At 49.1% G+C, this 10,075-nt stretch overlaps 1 protein-coding gene across 1 annotated transcript in view; it reads right to left on the reverse strand.

The window, feature by feature from the left end:
* ZFP3 (ZFP3 zinc finger protein) overlaps nucleotides 1-5,766 on the reverse strand; it is a 17,324-nt gene extending 11,558 nt beyond the window's left edge. Inside the window, exon 1 of the mRNA XM_011994696.1 lies at nucleotides 5,439-5,766. The gene's annotated coding sequence lies outside the window, so the exon portion shown is untranslated. The remainder of the gene's footprint in view (nucleotides 1-5,438) is intronic.
* Between the last annotated feature and the right edge of the window lie 4,309 nt (nucleotides 5,767-10,075).

Raw genomic sequence — 10,075 nt, forward strand, 5'->3', positions numbered from 1 at the left:
GATCTCGGCTCACTGCAACCTCCACCTCCCGGGTTCAAGCAATTCTCCTGCTTCAGCCTCCCGAGTAGCTGGGATTACAGGCATGGACCACCATGCCCGGCTAATTTTGTATTTTTAGAAGAGACAGGGTTTCTCCATGTTGGTCAGGCTGGTCTGGAACTCCTGACCTCAGGTGATCCACCCACCTCGGCCTCCCAAAGTGCTGGATTACAAGCGTGAGCCACTGCGCCTGCCCTACAAAGTCTTAATGATTGGAGTTTTCCTGCTCTTAATGTGCTGTATCCATCTCTCCCCAAAATCTGGCCTACAGGCAGATCAACACAGGGGCCAAGCAGCAGAATTATGGTGCATTGCCAGTTCCTGCTTGAACTTTTTTCCTCTTCTCAATCTAGGTTGCCCCTCCCCTCCCCTAAACCCGAGAGCAGACAGAGCAGATATAATACAACTGACTGCTTACCTTTTCTGAGTTAAAAACCACCTTTCCGTTATGCTTATCAAACTGACGCTAGTTACTGTAACTGGACCTGATTTTGCCCAAACTGCATAAATCTACATTTCCAGCAATCTCTTATGATAGCAATATCACAACTTTTTGAACTTATCTGCCAAAAAGCCACACGGTGATCTGTAGTAAAACATTACAGCATAATCTGTCAGCTGACTGACAACGTGATTACATATTTTAAAAATTTTGTCCCCTTAAGGTCACCATGGTGCATCACTCTGTGGTGGAAAATCCTCTAGCTTGCCATACAGAGATAATTTGTTGCATTTCTTGGACCTTTTGTAATACAAGTCCCAATCTTCGCTCCCCCAAGAATTTTACTTTATTTTTTGAGATAGGGTCTCTTATTCTGTCACCCAGGCTGGAGTGCAGTGGTGCAATCACAGCTCACTGCAGCCTTGACCTCCCAGCCTCATTACCGTGCCCAGCTAAGTTTTTGGTAATTTTTCTAGAGACAGGTTTCACCATGTTGGCCAGTCTGGTCTCAAACTCCTGGGCTTAAGTGATGTGCCCACCTTAGCCTCTCAAAGTGCCAGGATTATAGGCGTGCCCAGCACCTATAATTTAAAAAATTTTTTAAAAATATGTATTTACTGATATGTAATCCCAGTACTTTGGGAGGCTGAGGCAGGTGGATCACGAGGTCAGGAGATCAAGACCATCCTGGCTAACATGGTGAAACCCTGTCTCTACTAAAAACACAAAAAGTTAGCTGGGCACGGTGGCGGGCACCTGTAGTCCCAGCTACTCGGGAGGCTGAGGCAGGAGAATGGCATTAACCCTGGGGAGGCAGAGCTTGCAGTGAGCCGAGAACGTGCCACCGCACTCCAGCCCAAGCGACAGAGTGAGACTCCGTCTCAAACAAACAAACAAAGAACAGAAATAGAAAAAGCATTTGGATTTCAACGTAGCATGCACGAGGGTGGGATAAATATGGAAGAGGGGAAGATGAGCAAGGCAGCACTGACATTTTGATGTGGAGGGTAATGATCAGCTCTCACTAAGTGCTAAGCAACATACAGACATTAACCCTCACCACCTCCTGATGAAACAAGCACACTGGAGAGCATCAGAGTGAAGAGGGGCCAATCACCATGCTCTCCTGACTTCTTTCAGTGGCAGTTTTGGCAGTTTGAGAATCCAGGGAGGTGTGTGGTGGAAGACTGAGGAGGTGAGGCCTAGGGAGGTTAGTCAGGACAGAGCTGAGATGACTGAGTGAGACAGGCATGGAAATGAAGTGGGGCTCGGAGGAGTGGGGTGCTAACAGACGGAGGTTACAGAGACGGTGAAGATGTGACGAGCACCGTCTTTGTGCTCCAAGGGAAGGTAACCAAGGGAAGGTATCTGGGAAGCTGGGATGAGGCTTTATTTTGAAAATTTTTAATACCTCAAAAATAATATCCTTTGAAACTCATTAAAATGTATGAGAAATGGAAATGTTTTGGATGTCAACTTGCAAGTGCATAAAGAGATACAAACCTTCCAAAATTATTTTACAGGGTATGTGAGCAAAAATATTTTACAGGGTATGTGAGCAAAAATATTTGCAGTGGCTTTGCTTTCCTTGCCAGAGATCTAACCTCATCCAAGAACTCCAGCAGCACACTCCAACTGAGTTAACCCAGTCAAATAAATGCCCTAATTCTTGCAAGGCACTGGTTCAGAAACAACAAGGATTCGGGAATTCCTGGTTCAGAAATGGACATCCACCTTCATCTGGGTCAATATTTTGAGGAAGTTTGCTGGGAGCTTCTGAGAATAGTTTCCTGCCATCCTGAGAGAACCATACGATAATACTTCCATATATTATTGCCTATACCTGCTGCTGCCATCTCACTACCAGTCTGTGGATGAGGGCAGCTAAAGCTAAGGAAAACAAGCGAGATACTGGCCAGGCGTGGTGGCTCACGCCTGTAATCCCAGCACTTTGGGAGGCCGAGACAGGCGGATCACGAGGTCAGGAGATCAAGACCACCCTGGCTAACACGGTGAAACCCCGTCTCCACTAAAAATACAAAAATTAGACAGGCGCGGTGGCGGACACCTGCAGTCCCAGCTACTCGGGAGGCTGAGGCAGGAGAATGGCGTGAACCTGGAAGGCGGAGCTTGCAATGAGCCGAGATCACGCCACTGCACTCCAGCCTGGGCAACAAAGCGAGACTCCACCTCAATAAAAAAAAAACAAAAAGAAAAAGGAAGAAAGAAAAACAAGGGAGATGCTGCCAGGATTAAATCAATCCTGAAACCACTATACCTCTTTTTTTTTTTTTTTCTTTTGAGGCAGAGCCTCGCTCTGTTTCCCACACTGGAGTGCAATGGCAATCTCGGCTCACTGCAACCTCTGCCTTTGAGGCTCAGGCGATTCTCCCGTCTCAGCCTCCCAAGTAGCTAGTATTACAGGCATCCGTCACCAGGCCTGGCTAATTTTGTATTTTTAGTAGAAACGGGGTTTCACCATATTGGCCAGGCTAGTCTCGAGCTCCTGACCTCAGGTGATCCACCCGCCTCAGCCTCCCAAAGTGCTGGAATTACAGGCATGAGCCAACATGCCCAGCCTATACCTCTTGCCTTCCAATTATGAGAGCCTATATACTTACATATTTTAAAGCCAGCTTGAGTTGGGTTGTGTTACTTACAGACAAAAGCATCTTAACTGATGCAAATGATTTTCCTCAACCTCTGAAAGGCCAGATCCTACCAGATATTCCATATTTAGTACAAGGATCACCTCCTTCTCAAAATCTTCGCTAACATCTGCAGGAAAGAGGTTCTCTCTTGGTCCTCTGAGCCAGCATTTCATTGGCCCTTTTCTCTCTTTCACTGTACTATAGTTATCATGTCGCTTCCTGTTTATTGCATCCCAAAGCCTACAGAATAAAAACTTCTTCTCATGGCTCACAATGTCCCCCCGAGAAAGCCCATTTCCCCTTCTCATCTCCTGTCCCACACCCTCCATTAACTGCTGGAAGGTGCAGTCATGCTTAGTGTCCTGCAGTTTAAACATTTTCTTTTTTTTCTTTTTTTTTTTGAGATGGAGTCTCTCTCTGTTGCCCAGGCTGGAGTGCAGTGGCACGACCTCGGCTCACTGCAACCTCAGCCTCCTGGGTTCACACCATTCTCCTGCCTCAGCCTCCATAGTAGTTGGGACTACAGGCCTGTGCCACCATGCCCGGCTAAATTTTCTTGCATTTTTAGTAGAGATGGGGTCTCACCATATTAGCCAGGATGGTCTCGATCTCCTGACCTCGTGATCTGCCCGCCTTGGCCTCCCAAAGTGCTGGGATTACAGGCGTGAGCCACCGTGCCCGGCCTAAACATTTTCTATTCTTTAAAGCTTCTTTGCCTTTGAGAACAAGTTATTCCCACTTCCTGGAAATCTACTGCCTACTTTGTGCACTTCACAAGCATCTCCATCTCCAAGCCTCGGCTAAGGCATGGACAGACCCCCCTCCATTTTTTTTTTTTGAGACGGAGTATCACTTCTTCATCTAGACTGGAGTGCAGTAATGTGATCTTGGCTTACTGCAACCTCCGCCTCCCAGGTTCAAGTGATTCTCCTGCCTCAGTCTCCTACATAGCTGGGATTACAGGTGTGCGCCACCACGCTTGGCTAATTTTTGTATTTTTAGTACAGACAGGGTTTCACCATGTTGGCCAGGCTGGTCTCAAACTCCTGACCTCAGGTGAGCCACCCACCTTGGTCTCCCAAAGTGCTGGGATTACAGGTATGAGCTATCACACCCGGCTGACCCCCTCCATTTTCTTCCCTGACCCCCATGCTCTAAGGCAGACAGCTACTCCTTCACCTTGTAGCAGCTACCCCACTGCATTATTAATTTTCATACCTATTTTCTTCTCTAGACCATAAGCAAGGATGCCGTTCCATTCATCCTGCTATTCTGGGTACCTAGCATATTTCAGATACCTGGTAAATGTTAAGTAAATTTGTGTAACTGTCTTTTATATATATATAATGAATCTGCAATACCTCCCTTTTTTCTGAGACAGGGTCTTGGCTCTATTGCCCAGACTCACTGCAGCTTCAACTTCCCGCGCTCAAGAAAATCCTCCCACGTCAGTCTCCCAAGTAGCTGGGACTACAAGCATGCGCCACCACACCCAACTACCCAACTAATTTCTTTATTTTTTGTACAGATGGTGTCTCACTATGTTGCCCTGGCTGGTCTTGAACTCCTGGGCTCAAGTGATCCTCCCGCCTAGGCCTCCCAAAATGCTGGGATTACCGGCATGAGCCACCGCATCCAGCCTCTGCAATGCTCTTGATGGCTAACTGGATATTTCATTCATCATTGTATCTAAAGAGCCTAGGATAATGTCTGACACATAGCTGCTGTCAATAACTGTTTGTAAAAATAAGTTCCTTCTCCCAATCTGGGCGATATTTAATTTATGGCACTGTTATCCTCCTTTCCTCTCTTCTCCCTCTGGTACCCATAATAGGGCTCTATCTTTGCAGGTCAAACCTGTCTCCTTTTCACAACCACCCCTCATAATCCAGTATCTTGTCTGGCAGCACAGGGCACAATCTGCCACTGGGGCCTTAAGTTTGTGACACTGCCCGCCATTTCGTCCTAGCGGTTTACTTGGGGGTGGAATGTGTGAGAAAACCACAGCTCCCACGGGTCCCCACCTCGGGACGTAAGGGAGTGTCCTGCTTCTCCCGCCCCCACGGCTGACAGGCACCAAACCAGAGCTGGGACGGTCCCTGGCGGTGTCCAGGCGCCACCCTGTCTGCGTGCAGGTGGAAACGAAGGCCTGGGGGCGGGGGCAATGGAGGGAGGCATAAACTTCAAGGTCACAAACCGAACCCCGGTCAGAACGGGCCTAAACGTAGGGTTTCCGCTCGGCTCTCCAGGGAGTTGGGAGCCCTGCCCCCGCCTACCCCCACAGCCGCGACTGAATGAGGTCTCACCGCAGGCCGCTACCGCCCCGCGCTCGCTCACTCCGCTCAGGCTCCGCGCTGCTGGGCCGCTCGCACACAGCCCGCAGCTGTTGTCCCGGTGTCACTGGCGACGGGCATCGGCCACTTCCGGTACCCGGGCGGCACTCCAGCCAATCGGCGCGCGTCGCACTCCGCTGGAGGAACAGGTGGTCAGCGCACGAACGCCCCCTTGCCTTTTCCGGCTTTGCTTTTCGCCGGTTCTCGCCCTAGCCCTAGCTCCACGTCGCCGCCGCCTGCCAAGCCGGCTCCCTGGAACAGCAAAGTGCACCCGTCGACGCCCACTTCAGCCCCGGGATCAGTGACGAACTGAGTCCTCCGGGTTTCCTAGAACGGCTCCGGGGATGAACTTCCGCTCCGCGATCTGCCGCTCTGCGCCCTGGTGTCGCTCCCCAAGCATTGCGCTGGGCTGAAGAACTCCGGAATCTGCTTTGCATTCCCGCGGGGACGGATTGCGCGACCCTTTTAACTCTCCCACCCCGCATCGTTCTTATCCCGTCTTTCCTTTCCACAGACTCCGTGGGTCTGATAAACACAGGGTGCAGATCCTGGGAACAGGCCGCTCCTCGGCGGAAGCTAAGGGAGACCTGCTTTGATTTCCGGGAGGGCTTGCAGGAGTGACGTTTGGGCAGAAATCTCAAGATTGAGTGTGAATTACCTAGGTTAAGAGTAAAGGCCTAGGTTAAGCAGCTGAGGCCGCGGAAACAGCATTCTGCAGCTAGCCTTCCTGGGTTCTCTGAGCAAAGCTTGGCCCATTCTCACCTCAACCTTTCCGTGTTACTTCCTCTGTAGTTTTGCACAGCCAGTTTGTTTTTTGTTTGTTTGTTTGTTTTATTTGTTTTTTTGAGATGGAGTTTCGCTTTTGTTGCCCAGGCTGGCGTGCGATGGCTCCATCTCGGCTGATCGCAACCTCCGCCTCCCAGATTCCAGCGATTCTCCTACTTCAGCCTCCCCGAGTAGCTGGGATTACAGGCATGTGCCACCACGCCCGGCTAATTTTGTGTTTTTAGTAGAGACGGGGTTTCTCCATTTTGTTCAGGCTATTCTCTAACTCCCGACATCAGGTGATCCTGCCGCCTCGGCCTCCCAAAGTGCTGGGATTACAGACATGAGCCACCGCGCCCGGTCTCCAGCTTGTTTTTTTGTTTGTTTTTTGAGACGGAGTTTCGCTCTTGTCGCCCATGCTGGAGTGCAATGGCATGATCTCCGCTCACTGCAACCTCCACCTCCCGGGTTCAAGCGATTCTTCAGCCTCAGCCTCCAGAGTAGCTGGGATTACAGGTGCCAGCCACCACGCCCGGCTAATTTTTATATTTTTAGTACAGATGGGGGTTTCACCATGTTGGTCAGGCAGGTCTCGAACTTCTGACCTTAGGTGATCCACCCACCTTGGCCTCCCAAAGTGCTGGGGTTACAGGCCTGAGCTGCCGCACCTGGCCAGCCACCTTATTTTTAGGTGTCAGTTCCAAGATCATCACATTGAAGCCTTTCATTCTATGTAATGTTGCCTCAGAGTACACTATCCTTCCCAAATATCAGTTACAAAGAAGGACTATGATTAACCCTGTTTGGGTCTGGTGCTCAACCCTGGACCAGTCAAGAGGGAAAGGACCATGTATTAACCAAACCTGGTCACCTGCCTTCCCACAAGGATGAGGGCGGGCTTCTCTGTTTGCCTCACCATAATACTATGAAACAGGGAAAGGAGTGAACACCTTCAGAAAAGAATATTGTGTTTATATCCCATACACAATCTAGCAGAAAGAAAACTTTCTCTTGAATTCATCATTGCCGTTAGGCCCTAGACTCTAGGGCCCATCACTTTAGCCACTCTCCTACTAAAATCCTTAACTCCCTTGCCCTACTGTCTGCAACTGCATGGGAAGTTTGTTAACTTATCTATTTTCCAGCCGGGGGGTGGTGAGTCACTCCTTAATCCCAGTACTTTGGGAGGCTGAGGCAGGCGGATCACTTGATGTCAGGAGTTTGAAACCAGCCTGGCCAAAATGGTGAAACCCCATCTCTATTAAAAGTACAAAAATTAGGGCTAGGCGTGGTGGGTCACGCCTGTAATCCCAGCACTTTGGGAGGCCGAGGTGGGCGGATTGCAAGGTCAGGAGTTTGAGACCAGCCTGGCCAATATGGTGAAACCCCGTCTCTACTAAAAATACAAAAATTAGCCAGGCATTGTGCCTGTAGTCCCAGCAGGAGGCTGAGGCAGAATAATCACTTGAACCTGGGAGGCGGAGGTTGCAGTGAGCTGAGATCTCGACACTGCACTCCAGCCTGGGCGACGGAGTAAGACTCCTTCCCAAAAATAGAAAAACTACAAAAATTAGCTGGGCATGGTGGTGGGCACCTGTAATCCCAGCTACTCGGGAGGCTGAGGCAGGAGAACCACTTGAACCCGGGAGGCAGAGGTTGCTGTGAGCCAAGATCATGCCACTGCACTCCAGCCTGGGCCACAGAGTGAGACTCCATGTCAAAAAAAAAATCTATTTTCCTTACCCATTAGTGGGAAAAATATATTTTGTTGAAGAGTCCTAAGGTAATTTTATGGTCTCTGCTTTCCACAGGCCCAGAAATCACTTTCTGTTTCCCTAATCAGCTTGTCTACCATTTTCCACGGTTGCCATTACAACCTTCCTTACTCTGCTCAAAACTTTCTCCAAGCCACGATCCAAGAAAAGATCATTTCAATCAAAATCATTGCAAGCTACATTTATCCCAAGGAAAGATGCCCAGACTACAAAAATATCCTGCCTCAGAACCAAGGGTAGAAGATGTTTGGTTTTACTGACCTTTATCTAGTACACCTGCATTAATGGATGTCTGCCTCAAGAGCCTAAATTGTGATTCTCGACCTTGACTGCACATTGGAATCACCTGGGATCTAAAATTATGGCTGTCTTGTGCCTCCCACATAGACTCTGTTGAAATTGATCTGAAATATGATCTGGACATGAGTTGTTTTGCTTTTAACTTTCCAAGTAATTCTGACCTACAGCCATGGTTGAAAACCAATAGCATAGGCCAATGGTTCTCAAAGTGTGGTCTCTAAACCAGCACCATTAGCATCTCCTGGGGACTTGTTAGAAATGAAAATTCTCAGGTCCCACCCACAGATCTCCTAAATCAGAAACTCTGGAGTTGGAGCTCAGAAATGTGTTGTGTTGTGTGTTTTTTGTTGTTGTTGTTGTTTTCTGAGATGGAGTCCACTCTGTCACCCAGGCTGGGGTGCAGTGGCACCATCTCAGCTCACCACAACCTCGGCCTTTTGGGTTCAAGAGGTTCTCCTGCCTCAGCCTCCCGAGTAGCTGGGATTATAAGCATGCACCACCACACCTGGGTAATTTTTGTACTTTTAGTAGAGACAGGGTTTCACCATGTTGGCCAGGCTGGTCTTGATCTCCTGTCCTCAGGTGATCCACCTGTCTCAGCCTCCCAAAGTGCTGAGATTTCAGGTGTGAGCCACTATGCCCGGCCCAGAAATGTGTGTTTTAACAACACTTCATGGCTCTGATGCACAATAAAGTTTGAGAATCATTGGCCCCAGCTTTGGCAGTGCTTAATCTGACCTGCCCTTGTGTATGGGTTAGGAAGTAAAAGGATAAGTTGTCTCCTCTCGGCCACTCCCCGGCTCACCGTTTGCTTTATTTTATTTTATTTTATTTTGTTTTTATTTTTTTTGAGACGGAGTCTCGCTCACTGCAAGCTCCGCCTCCTGAGTTCACGCCATTCTCCTACCTCAGCCTCCTGAGTAGCTGGGACTACAAGTGCCCACCACCACGCCCAGCTAATTTTTTTGTATTTCTAGTAGAGATGGGGTTTCACCGTGTTAGCCAGGATGGTCTCAATCTCCTGACCTCATGATCTGCCCACCTCGGCCTTCCAAAGTGCTGGGATTACAGGTATGAGCCACCGGGCCTGGCCCAAGTCAGGCATTTTTTTATATGCATTAGCGTGAATAGCGTGAATTGTTTACGATTTCCTTTGCAAGCTTTCAAATTGCAACTTTTTTTTTTTTTTTGAGACGGAGTCTTGCTCTGTCGCCCAGGCTGGAGTGCAGTGGCGCGCTCTCAGCTCATTGCAAGCTCCGCCTCCTGGGTTTATGCCATTCTCCTGCCTCAGCCTCCCGAGTAGCTGGGACTACAGGCGCCCGCCACCTCGCCCGGCTAGTTTTTGTTTTTTGTATTTTTTAGTAGAGACAGGGTTTCACCATGTTAGCCAGGATGGTCTCGATCTCCTGACCTCGTGATCTGCCCATCTCGGCCTCCCAAAGTGCTGGGATTACAGGCTTGAGCCACCGCGCCCGGCCTATCAAATTGCAACTCTTGAAGTGTTGTTTTTGATTAGATTGTCTTTTTATTTTTTATTTATTTATTTTTTGAGACAAGGTCTCATTCTGTAGCCCAGGCTGGAGTGCAGTGGCGAAATCATAGCTCAGGGCAGCCTCGACCTCCTGGGCTCACATAATCCTCCCATCTCAACCTCCCCATGTAGCCGGGACTACAGGTACACACCACCATGCCCGACTAATTTTTTTATTTATTGTAAAGAAAGGATCTCACTATGTTGCCCAGGCTCAGCTTGAACTCCTGGACTCAAGC

The sequence above is a fragment of the Mandrillus leucophaeus genome, unplaced genomic scaffold (genome assembly GCF_000951045.1).
Source record: "Mandrillus leucophaeus isolate KB7577 unplaced genomic scaffold, Mleu.le_1.0 Scaffold46, whole genome shotgun sequence".
NCBI classification, from domain to species: Eukaryota; Metazoa; Chordata; class Mammalia; order Primates; family Cercopithecidae; genus Mandrillus; species Mandrillus leucophaeus.